At 26.1% G+C, this 12,887-nt stretch overlaps 1 protein-coding gene across 6 annotated transcripts in view; it reads right to left on the bottom strand.

The window, feature by feature from the left end:
* LOC107437380 (uncharacterized) overlaps positions 1-12,887 on the bottom strand; it is a 107,586-nt gene that overhangs the window by 21,274 nt on the left and 73,425 nt on the right. The window contains exon 1 of one of the 6 annotated variants that reach the window (XM_016049367.3): positions 5,186-5,239. The exons of 4 other annotated variants lie outside the window; for them this stretch is intronic. The gene's annotated coding sequence lies outside the window, so the exon portion shown is untranslated. Of the gene's footprint in view, positions 1-3,061; positions 3,222-5,185; positions 5,240-12,887 lie in introns of those variants that run through there. One more of the 6 variants, XM_016049363.3, reaches the window with a different exon arrangement.

Genomic DNA, 12,887 nt, shown 5'->3' with positions numbered 1-12,887 from the left:
TATATATATGTGTGTGTGTGCGTATTTTACACTTTGCTTCATTTAAACAACAATAAAGTATTATCTGAATGACATTTCAAGCAAATAAAAATAATAATCTCTGTGAAACAATTCTAATTATTTAGAGTCCATTTTTATATAATTATTTAACTCTCTCAACTAAGTATCACTAGTGAAAAAAAGGTGGATAAAACTAATATGTTAAAATTAAATTTGCTATTTGACCTTGAGAAAAAGTGAAATTCAATTCTCAGAACTTCTTTTTCGTCACAGAGGACGCCAATATTAACACATTCTCACAACTATTAATTTCACTCGACCTTGAGGAGGGAAAAAAGAAGAGTTGTAGATTATTTCAGCATCCGAAACTGTCACCCAGACCATTTCTCACCAAAAAGGCCATTCTACCGTAGATGACACAAAATGGGTTTATAGGTTATGAAAACTAGACTTTGAATGAAAGTGAGAGTAAAAATGCATTTCCCTTTTCATTACAAAATGTGAAATACTATTTTCCTGTGATGTAGAATTTTTAACGCGTGCCCCACCCCATTTATTTAATACTCGAATGGTCATTTGGGACAATTTATTATCGTTGCAATTTGGATTCATCTATGTTTTATCTTTTGTTGTGACGATTTAAAATAGAATAGAATAGGGTGATTATTTTCACTTTTTTTTGTGCCAATAGGCTACGTGAATATTAATTAAAGTTTAAACCTTAATTTGTGAATTTTATCTTTTTTTTTTATACATATATTTTGAAAAAAATTTAAATGTGGAAAAAATTAAAAATAATAGTCATAAACTTCAGTTTAATACGGTTTAACTTAACCCATTAATGTACATTTACATACTGTTTTTTAAATAATATTTTACATATTAATTTTCTAGTTAAACGAAATTTTAAAAAAGTAGAAAAATTTGGAACAATTTAGAGATGAAAATGAATAAAAATCTAAAATTATGTGAATTTCAATGATTTTTTTTAATTGTATTTATTAAAACATTTTCATTGCAATACTTAATGCATGAATGCAATATTTGGATGCAATAATTAAAAAAAATATTTAACACTTTTCCCTTATATCAGCAAACTTCTTTCATGTTTATATTTTTATTTACTTCAAAATTTTTTAAATGGATGATAAAGTTTGTAGGCTTAAAAATTAGATAAATTTTTTCAAGACGAAGAACTTTTCTGAACTGAAATTGTAATTTAAAACCGATAAAATATCTATAAAAAGGAATCGAGAGAGCTGACGAGTTAATATTAAAATCAATAGCAACAAATGCATGACATAATAGTACAATTACAATGCATTATTTAAAAGCACAATTCTATTTTTTTAAATTTTTTACACGTACCACAGACACAACTTTGACTAAGAAATGATATTTTCAAAATAAGTTGTAAAACAGTTTTTTACATCTAAGTTGTTTTTTAATAATTTTTCTAAATCGTATTTTTTAATCTTTTCTACAAAATTTCCCGCAGAAAAAAACTGTTATTGACTAATTTTTTGAACCTACAATATTTGTACGCAATAAATATATATTAAATTTAAATTAAAAAAAAAAACCGAAAATTTTTATTTTTTAGTGAAAATTATAATTTTATTATAATTTGGCTATTAAAAATATAAAAATAATTTTTTCGTGGTTCAAAACAGTTTTTAGAAATTTCTAAATAAAAATAGATTAAGGTACCCAAAACACCTTCGGAAGCAAATTTTTGGAGTTTTTAATTTAAAAATTTCTTAATTGGATTAATGTGAGTATAATTCCCTACAACAGGATATGATGACAAAAAATATGCTAAAATTAAAAAAAAAGAAGGAAAAACTAGACAAAAATGTCCAAAAATCGATCTATTTCAAGAGCGTTATTAAAATGTTTTATTTTTCCATCATTTTTGCTTTAAAACACTCAAATTAACTAAATTAAAGAAATATACTGCTCATTAGTATTAATATTTAACTAGTATTAATATTAGTATTTAATTAATTTGCAACAAATATCGGAACTTATTTGGCAAAAAAGGCTAAAAACTGCAATTAATTATTTTTATTTTAGCTGTAAAATATTAAATAATTGTTTTATTAACTAGTTTATAATCTATTTCCTAAACATGTGTATAAAAACATTCATGCAAAATTTTGAGTAATTTAAATGAAAATATTTTGAGACATTGTATTTTGAATGAAGGAAAATATCCGAAAAATTAGTTTTGCGAAAAAGGACAGAAAAGACAAACTCATTTATTTAAAAATATTTGATTCATTAAACTGCAGTAAATATTACTAAAATAATATTATAATTTCTAAAAATATTATTTGTTTTTTTTTGTAAATACTTTGAAAAAACTTCAAAGTTTATTTATATCAACGCAAGACAACAGATAAAATTATGTTTTCATGTGTATATGTACACTAGTTATACTCCCTTAGAATACTATTAGGTTAACTAACATAAGGATTGGATAAAATTTCCATAGGTGGATAAATTTTTTGCGGATTAGATACCATTTTTATACAAGCGGATTAAATACGATTTCCATAAGTGGATAACTAAGATATACGGATTATATACAATTTCCATAGGTGGATAACTAAGATACAGATAATATAGAATTTCCATAGGTGGATAGCTAAGATATGGATTAAATACAATTTCCATAAATGGTAAGTAGGACCCAAAAAAGTTTCAATTAAGAAGTTGTTTTGGTAGAAATTTGGCCCAGAATTGGAAATTTGCGAAAGATGAAACATTTTGAAATTTGGTAACTGCATAGATATCAAAATTAGATTAAAAAAACTATTGTAAACAATATCAAATTATATGAATCCCATTTATTTATTCGTGACATTCTAACCAAGCATTCTAAACTTTGCTATTTTTTTATCATTTGTAAGTTAGAAATAAGTTAAATACTTAAAGATATTAATAGCTATTTAAAGCTTATCAAGCTGTAGATATTTTGAGGTACATTTATTACATGACATTCGTTTCTGTAACAATTGTGTGAAATTAAACATTATAAAAATTCTAAATTATTTACCTTTTAAACATGAAATTGCCTAAAAAAAGAGCGAAAATATCGATCCAATTTACTATTATTATATATTTACCATTATTACATAGAATATATATGTTTTTTGAATTGCACAAAAATTATTTTCAATCTAAAGAAGAAAATTATTGATGACATCATGTATTTAAGAGATAAGAAAAGGAAATAACCTATTAAGTGCGTCCTTTTCAAAACCACAACAAGTTTATTTTAATCAATTTTTGACAGTAGACATGAAAAACAAAAGAAAAAGACCAGATTTTATCTGTTATCTTATGATTTTCTGATAAGTCATGGTATCAAAATGAAGAAAAAGAAGAAGGTAGAAAATTTTCACGAAATGTATTGCATTGTATCCTGGATACATTGTTGTTTTATAAATAAAGTTTGTAGTTATTGACAACAGAAAAAAATATTTTATGCGAATAAGTTTGAAGATCAGATTTTATTTTGATTGCGTAGGATGACAGAAACCATATCTGATTATTTTCCCATTGCAGACATTAGTGTCAAAATCAAGTTTTCATTTACTGGTTTTAATTAGTAATTAAAACATTAAATATACAATTCTGGATTAAATATAAAATTAATGAATTTTAGATAAGTTGAAAAATTTAAAAGTAACTGCCAAAGAGATTGAAATTTTCTGTAAACGTCGTTTAAAAAACGAGAGTAGCTTTCATATAATAATAATGAAAATAATAATAATAAAAATAATTTATTTTTTTGACACATTTATTATTCAATGCTTTGTTTTCGAACTAATCTTTATATAATTTATTTCGAACTAATCTTTCGATCTTTATATAAACTTAATTAAAGTTTCAAGATTTTAAATTTAGTGTTACTAAAACAATAGCATTTATGCATGTAAAACTAACCACATTTCAATATCATGGCAAATCATAAAATCTAAATACTGCAACCACATTATATTGCAGTCATATAAGAGAAATAAAGATTATAAATTTGAAATACAAAACATGCCCTTTTTTGAAAATAACTCTTTCAAAGTATTAATTGATTATTAATTATTAATTATTGTAAATTATTAATTACTGTATAGTCAATTATTAATTATTGTAAAATCTTATTATACTTAATTAGTAAAACAACAGTAGTAAATCATTTATTTTTTCAATAGAACAAATTACAAGTACTATCGTAACAAGACAAAAACCATTTAAAATTAGTTTTCAGAATTTTTTTTAATATTATAGCTAAATTACATATATTAATTTGCAATAAATAATAAGCAAATTATTGTAGATCTATCTAATTAACGTTTTTAATTTTCTTTAAAAAGAAATGCTTGCCCAATTTGGGTGATAACTAAATTATTTCTTAAAATAATAATAATAATATTTCTAGATTTAAATGATCGATTAAATTTTAGAGTATGAAACTGTAAAACCTGAATTTTGTAAAAAATAACATTATTATATTTATCCAAAAAAAATATTTCAGCATAAATTTTATTATGAATAAAAAGTTTAAACAAAAATTCTTTCAAAAAAAGACTTAAATCAATGCAATATTTAAATTAATTACGGATTAAATGGAATTTCTTAGAAGTATTTTACACTTAATGAGTTAACTTTTACTTCCGATAATATATATACATTTAAATTGTCTATTGATTTAGGTTTTTAGAGAATGGAAGCGTAAAACTTGAATAAAAAATAAAATAAACAAAATTTAACAAAACGATAAATAATTTAACAAAAAATTAAATACTTTAACAAAAATGGAAAATATTATAGAATAAATTTTGTTATGAATGTGAAAATTTAAAAAACTCTCGTTCAAAAAGCTTTAAATAAATGCAATGTTTAAATTTATTTTAAAGGAAATTCTCATATTTAACTGATAGAATATTTCAGAGATTTTATTAAATGCGCATACAAATGCAGACAAGACAACATTTAAAAATTCTATTCACGCAAATGAGTTAAAAAATACAATCATAAATGCAGCAAACGCATTCTGAGATATAATCAGTAGAAATTCATCTTCTAAAAACAAATGTCCGATAATTTGAAAGATAAAGTCTAAAAAATTTCGTTCGCAATCAGAGGCGCAGTCGTAGATTTTATATGAGATTAAACTCACCTCCAGTTATGTAAAGTCTGATTGAAGAGTTGGAGAGAATATTTCATCAAAATTGGCTTTCAGGATGATTGCGGAGGATTATATACTGATGTAGAGCCAATGAACGCAGTTATTCATGCTTTTCAAGATGAGGGACTTTAGGAGGGAGAAGAAAGAAAGAAGGAGGGATCATCCACTTCTTTTCTTCTCCATCATTTCTAGAATTGCTTTAGGCACAAGTTAGAAAGTAGAACCATGCATGCTGCGCTATTTTTTTAAAAAGTCAATTACAATTTGAATTTTTTTTAATCTTCTTGTTTTATTTATTTACATGTTTTGTTGTTTCTCAAGGGGATAGTTGCACGTCTTCCAATAAGGTGACTCGGACTCGAATCCCAGCGATGATTAGTCGGTACGAATTTACACCCGACTCGCACCGACCACAGTGCTAACGTGAAATATCCTCAGTGGTAGACGGATCATGGGTCAGAGTCAGTTTAAGGTCGGACTAACAGTGAGAATTTTTCGTGATTTTCCTCTCCATGTAACGCAAATGCAGATTAGTTTCATCAAAAAGTCTTCCAGAAAAGCAAATTTCTCCCAATATTTTATCTAGGAGTTACCTTGTCTGCTGGATTGGGTTTAAAATTACAGGAAACGGAGTTGAACGTCGGTAGTCGTGAACTCAAAATTGTGTCAGCTGTTCAGCGACAGTTATAAAATAAAATTTAAAATAAAGTAAATATATGAGGAAATTGGTTTTAAAGTAGAGATGATTGAATTCGATAAACCTCTGGTTTTATAGAATAAAAAAAAAGTTTTTATTTTATTTTTTAGTTAGGAAAATTTTAATTATCTTTCACTTATTTTTATCTTTTAATAAGGTAAATTTCTACTGCAGATTAAACAGTTATATTTTAAAAGATTTTTACCCATTAAGTGCAACGTTGTTGCTTTTAGCAAAACTAACCCGCTTTTATTTTCGTTGTACCACAAAGAAAAACTTACAAAGGAAATATTTTTCATTACTTTTTTTATAACCAGCCTTGAACAACCGACGCATTTTTAGTTTACGACAATCAATGTTCAACTTTAGATCCTTGTGTTTTTGAACCCAACCCAGAAGACAAGGTTACTCTTGAATCAAGCATTGGTACTTCGTAGAGGACTTTTTGATGGAACTAACCCGCATTTGCTTTACATTAAGAGGAAAATCACAAAACAAACCCACGGTTAACCCGGTGGCAAGAGGGTTCTAACCAATGATCCATTTACCACTGAGAATATTTTACATCTGCCGTGTGATCGGTGGGAGCTGTGAGCAGAACTCGTATCAAACAGCCACGATTGGGATTCAAACCTGGGCCACATCATAGGGAGGTGAACGTTCTATCCCCTTAGCCACTGCGGCTCTTCAAGGAAATATTTTCAAAAATTTACTATAAACTTAGAAGGGTAAAACTAAAAACTATTAAAAGGTACCTTATTAAATATAGAAATAGCTCTATATGAAGCAATAGAATTTATTTTCAAAGGAATTTTAAATAACTAAAGTCAACTATTTTAAAGTTTTTCGGGAAAATCGTAAAATTTTATTCTAATAAGTATTTGAAAACTTAAATTTTCTTTATGTTAAATGATACGACTGAGTAAATAAAATTACTTTTATCAACAACAATATTTGCATACTATTTTAGAATTAAAATTTAGCATTTTCTGTTACGTATTTTAAATATTACAAGATGGTATTTCAAAATTTTAAATGAATATTTAAACACTCTAACTTTTAAGTGCTTTTGTAAGCTAATTAAAACATCGTGATTTAAATTATATTTCTTTAAGTCTAGTTTACGTGATTTTTAGTCAATTGAAGCGGCATAATATAACAGTTAACTAATCTAGACTTATGAGACATTTTGAGTTTTTTTCGTAAATAATAACAGTTGATAATTTATCCACACAAATAGAGATTCAAGATACTTTAAATTTTCCTGGTCATCGTGATATTTATTTTAAGGACCGGTAAATTATATATATTTTCATGTATGATTTACGAGTTGCCGGTAAATCTTTTTGTTCATAAGGAACTAACACCGAAAAATGTTAATATTCTAAAAATAAATGAAATTTTCATTACAAACCTGAATACTAATTTAAAATTGAGCATTTATTTTTATAAAAACTGGTAATTTTATTCAGAAGTTAAATCTTCTTTTCTTCAAAATAAATTACAGCTTTCTAAGTATCTTAAATTTCCTAAAACTATAGAAATTTAAAAGCTGAACACTATTTCTCACTTTTTTTCTACGGAAAAAAAGCACTCAAAACTCACAAAAATTAGACTAAAAAGTTAGGAAGAAGATTGATACAATTAAATAGTTTTTATACTAACACTTTTTTAAATTTAAAATTTTTCAAGTGCTTAAACTGTATTTTTAAAACATTTTGATTCATTAAAAAAAATTGAATTTTTTAAAAATTATATTGACACATTATTTATAAAATGTTGGAAGCGCATATTTAAGAAATTCCTACAAGAATATATCTTGTTATTTGCTTGAAATTAAGATTGGTGGAATTCAAAAATTTCCTTTTCAACTTTTTTAAAAAAAAAAACTTTTTCCTCCTCAAAAATTAATAACAGAGAAGTGTATCAATTATAAATTCTTTTTAAGATCTTGGAACTTTTCCCTTTCAGATAATTCCATGCCTTGTACTTAAACCGTGCCTCGTCGTTGAGTTGTTAATGTCCCATGAAAAGACAGAATTACCGGAAAATTTCTTTTCTCCTTTTTTATCCACCTTGAAAAGTAAATTACATTCCGCACCGTTATTCTAATACTACTTTCTGACCTCAGAAGTGATTGAATGATTAAATAATGAAAGAGCTTACCTGGAGAAGGTAAGGTTTTCTTTTTTTGGCGAACAAAATAAAAAAAAAGTCTGCCAAGCAGAGAAACGTGACTAATTACAGGTCAGGTTGGCGGTGGAGTTTCTTTTTCAAGATGAAGGTCAAGGGCGGTCTTTGCCAGTTTTATGAATCTGCTCATAAAACTGTTTTACAGTATTTCGAGTACAACTTAGCTACTGTCTTCACTTCCTCTTTCCGCTTACATTATTTGAATGAACAATTAGAGTTATGAATTACAGTGAATTGAAAAGAATTCTTAAGATTTATGAAGCACGATCCGAACTTAGTAGTACTGAAACTGAAAACCCGGAATTGAAGGATTAAGGTATAAAATTTAAGAAGAGAGTTTAAATATAACGAGTAAAAGAATAAAGAAACTTAAAGGAAACAATTGTATGCTCAAAAATGTTATGTTTTGAACGGAAAATGTCTTAATGCTAAAAACAATCAATTTTGAGAATATGATGAACAACTCAATATTGAAATTCCATGTAAGCATAATTTGCGAACTACTAATGGAATTATTAGAAAACAAGGGAAAAATTACAGAACAATGAAAAAAGGTAAAAAAACGAAAAATAATAAAAAAATAAACAGAAATTTTTTTTTTTTTTTAAAAAAAAAATCTGGAAAATAAGAGATAAAAACTTTTCATCAGCCCACACGATCATATCCGCGAAAAAGAGTTGCGGATATAGATATATATATGAATTAGGCAAAAATGTTGAGACAAGCTTCTGGAGGAGTTAGGGCATATCATCAGGATTAAAATCGCATGGAAATCCGTACCCGGAAATGTCATCATACGCTGATAGGAGGGCGTTACTGTTATGAACTGTTTCTCCGTGTGCTTATGAACACGTTATAAAAGCACCTCTACCCGAGTACGACGACATATCGTTCATGGGTTCCTATGCAGTTTCAATCCTGATGATGTGCCCTAACTGCCCCATAAGTTTGACGCAACATTCACGCGATCTTTATATATAACGTTCTTAAACTTGTATCATTCAAGAAAAATAGACCAAACATGTCATTTCAAATAAAAATCCGCAGTTTGAGGAGCAAAAATAATTTCAGATTTGAGATCCCCACACCCTAATTAGGCAAGATCAAGTACTTGCATAAACGCGCAAAAAAAAAAAATGTTTCCCAGTGCTATTTAAAATATTATATGAAAATTAATATACGAGAAATAATTTATGAAATACAAGTGATAACTTTTATTTTATACACATGAAATACAAAATTTAACGTTAAAAAAACATTTTTTTGTTTACAATATGCTACCACTAAAAAAATTGTGTGACTGATTCCAACATCTAAAATCGCCCGTGACACATACTATTAAATCAAACTTTTCCTTCAGCGATGTCCTAATAAGTAAAGGAAATATTTTATTTCAATATTTAGGAAACGTAGTGTTTTCTACAGCATTGATATCAGGAAACTTTTTACTGCATGTTTTTGAAGATACTCTAAAGATAAAAAAAATGTGTAATGCTTGGCTTGCCAAAACATTAACGACTGCCAAAATGGAAGAACAAGCCTATTGAAAACGGAACAAAACAGTTAGCTCAATGATTGATTCTGATTTATCAAAGATAGCGCTGCATTATCCGCAATTAGGGAAACGTAAGATAGAAAATTGCCTTACACACTTTCTTTCAATAAATGGAGCATTTTCAACCAATAAAGTTGATTATAATGATTTGTGTCATCGATGTTAATAATTGAGTTGGCGTGAACATTTAAAATATTTTTTGGTGAAAAGTTCTTTTTCAACGAGGATAATCTACGCATTAATTAGTTTTGATTTTGTTCAACTAAGTATTAGAAACTTTCATAGCCAAAGCTTCCATTTTTGTTTTAATATCCGCAATTGAAAACTCATCATCATCCAATAATAGAGTAGAAGACTGTAAAAATCTATTACGTTTCTCTAAAATATTGTAATAAATATCTTTTTATGTTGTTTAGAATCAAAAGATTTATTTGCGGGAAAATAAATAATAATTTATTAAATTAATTACTAAGTTATTAAATTAATTACTAGGATATTAACATTATTCTACGAGCTGTCTTCATGAAGAACCGGGGTTCAATTCCTGATCACGTTTTAAATATCCAATCAATTGACATCGGGTTGGAGTATAATCAATCGGTGCGCAATTATGTAGACTTGTGTAGATTTTAGCTAGTGTTGAGCTGTTGTAGGAATTCTTTTTTTAATAAATTTATTAATTTTGAAAAATTAATTATAGATTATTCTTATTAATAGTTTTTTTTCAAATATTTTAATTCATATAGAAAGCATTAGTTTATACTATTACATTGACCATAAAATGTTATTGGAACTCTTAATTTAACAAAAAAAGTTTTGATTCTCACAAAATGAAAGAGACAGTCCACGTTAAAGATTTAAGTTTGAACATCGTGATAATTGAGAAAACTGCTCTTTTTAGCAGGGTAAAAGATTCATAAAACTCAATTTTTAACAGTGTAAAAGGTTCCATTAGGATAAATCTAATAGGAGGATATGCTAAAACCTTTGTAAACGAAAAGCAATTTAGTGTTTTTTTTTATCAATGTCCCTATGTTAGGAAAAGTTATGAATATTAACTACATCTTAAATAAACAAATGCGAATTTTCTAGGGAATTTTCTAAAGCAATTAATTCAAAAGAATTTGAGTAGCTTTGCATAAAATGTGTATAATATTTAGATTTGAATGGATTAAATGCCTCATTTTTTTATTTTTTTTACTAATTCAACTGAATTACCATTAAGGAATTCTTAATTTACCATTAAGAAAATGTATAAGATTAAAAAAATTTTTTTTTAACTAACAATAAAAAACGAGATTAGTAAAACACTTATGGCATTATTAAAAATATGAGATGCATATATTTTAACTTTAGAATAACTTTAAAAATTGTTTTTGCTATAAAGCAAGATTTAAATTCAAAGAATATATAGTATCACTAATTTAGAATGTTCTATAATCGAAAAAGAAATTCTATATGATGATTAACTCATGTCAAGATAAAAGCAATAAATTTCATAAATTTCTTACTTTAAGCTGAAGAGAAAAAACAAAATCTAAATTTTCGGATTTTTAACTTTAAATGATAAAGTTATCAAACTCCACATATCTTTGTTATGATGAATTTCCAATTAGAAATGATTAGCTTTCTGGTTGACCAACTTAAATCATTGATGACCAAATCAAAGCTGTAATTGAACCGAATCGTCGTATTTCACTATCTGAGAATCATGAAAAGCTTCAACTTTTTCATAAGTTTCTGGCAACAAATATTTTTCCTAAAAGCGTGATGTCTTTTTGGGTTCTTAAACATTTAGTAAAAAAAAAAAATCATTTAAAGGCGTTTTTATGACATCATTTAAAAGATGTCTGATGCGAATTATGAAGCAAATAAAATAATAGTCATCAGAAAAAAAAATCGGAAATCGCACGTGTTTCTTAGCAAAGAAAATATTAAGTACCAAGAAAATAAAAGCTTAACCATAAATAATACAAATTTATTAAATTTTGAAGGTAAGAAATATTACAGGGATAAATAATTATAAAAAAATGAGAATTGGTTTTGCATTTTATAAATTTAATTATATAAAATTTCGCATGCATGGTTCTATTGAACATGTTACTTCTTTTTGATGGAAGATCCGCTTTCATAATATTTAATAAATGTGAAGTGATTACAAATATATAAACTAATATGGATGAGATGGCTGTTTTGAGTTAGTGTTTGAAGCATAAACGAGTAAAAAATTTGTTTGAAATAGCTCTATTTTATCGTTATTGAATTAATTCTAGATCAAGGATAAAAAAGAACAAAATGAAAATTTTGTAATTAATTACAGATGCATAAATGGTAATTAAAAAAGATACTCTTAAATCTTTACAAGCTTCTTTTTTAATCGTATTTCCATAACCTGCAATTTTGCACGAACTTTCACGAAGAGATAATTAAATAAAAAATATGAAAAAAAAGTACGAAATATAAGATGAAATATGAATTATAAAAATATGAAATATTAAAATTTTAAAATGCACCTTTAAAAAAGAAGAGTTAATATCCGGTTAATATAAATGCTTTAACTTTTTTCAGGAATGAAAGTTTCAAAATTGGCAGTAAAAAACAGGGTTAAAAATTTTGGATATAGGAAACTCTAATATCAGCTTTCTTTAAATGTCATATTTTCCAAAGTTTTCATTTTATTTGCTGATTCTGCAGAAAAAAAGTTTTATATTTCCAAATGCACAGATTCCGCTGATTCTTCAAAACGTGATAGGAATGAAATAACTGAAGGAAATGAACCTCACATGCAAATCCAAACAATACATTTTATTTTCACAATACATATATATTGATACAATCTCTATAATCTGATGAACTATTTCAGAAAAATTCCCGTCTTTAAAAAATGTATGTTTTATAGTTGAAAGTAAATGTACTAAAAATCCTAATAAAATATATTTTTTGATTTAAGAAAACTACGAGACTATTTTCTGCATAAATTTAAAAAATAATCAGCTAAAAGCTAAGTGTAATAATTTACCTTTGAAAGAGAGTTTGTGTGTTAAAAACTGTTAACACATTAGTGCTATACTTAACTTTGATCATTTTAATACTAAAAAATTTTAAATGCTTTTAATAATGAAATATTTTCTTTATATAATTCAATTGATAGCAAAACCAAATAAAAATCAACAACAAATTAATAGAAATGTTATATTTATTTTAAATTTTGAATAAACAAAGATTTGGTTTTTTAACTCAGAATTTTT

This window comes from Parasteatoda tepidariorum, chromosome 3, assembly GCF_043381705.1.
Source record: "Parasteatoda tepidariorum isolate YZ-2023 chromosome 3, CAS_Ptep_4.0, whole genome shotgun sequence".
NCBI classification, from domain to species: Eukaryota; Metazoa; Arthropoda; class Arachnida; order Araneae; family Theridiidae; genus Parasteatoda; species Parasteatoda tepidariorum.
Note: the sequence above shows the minus strand (reverse complement) of the source record. Positions and strands in the feature narration are given on the sequence as shown.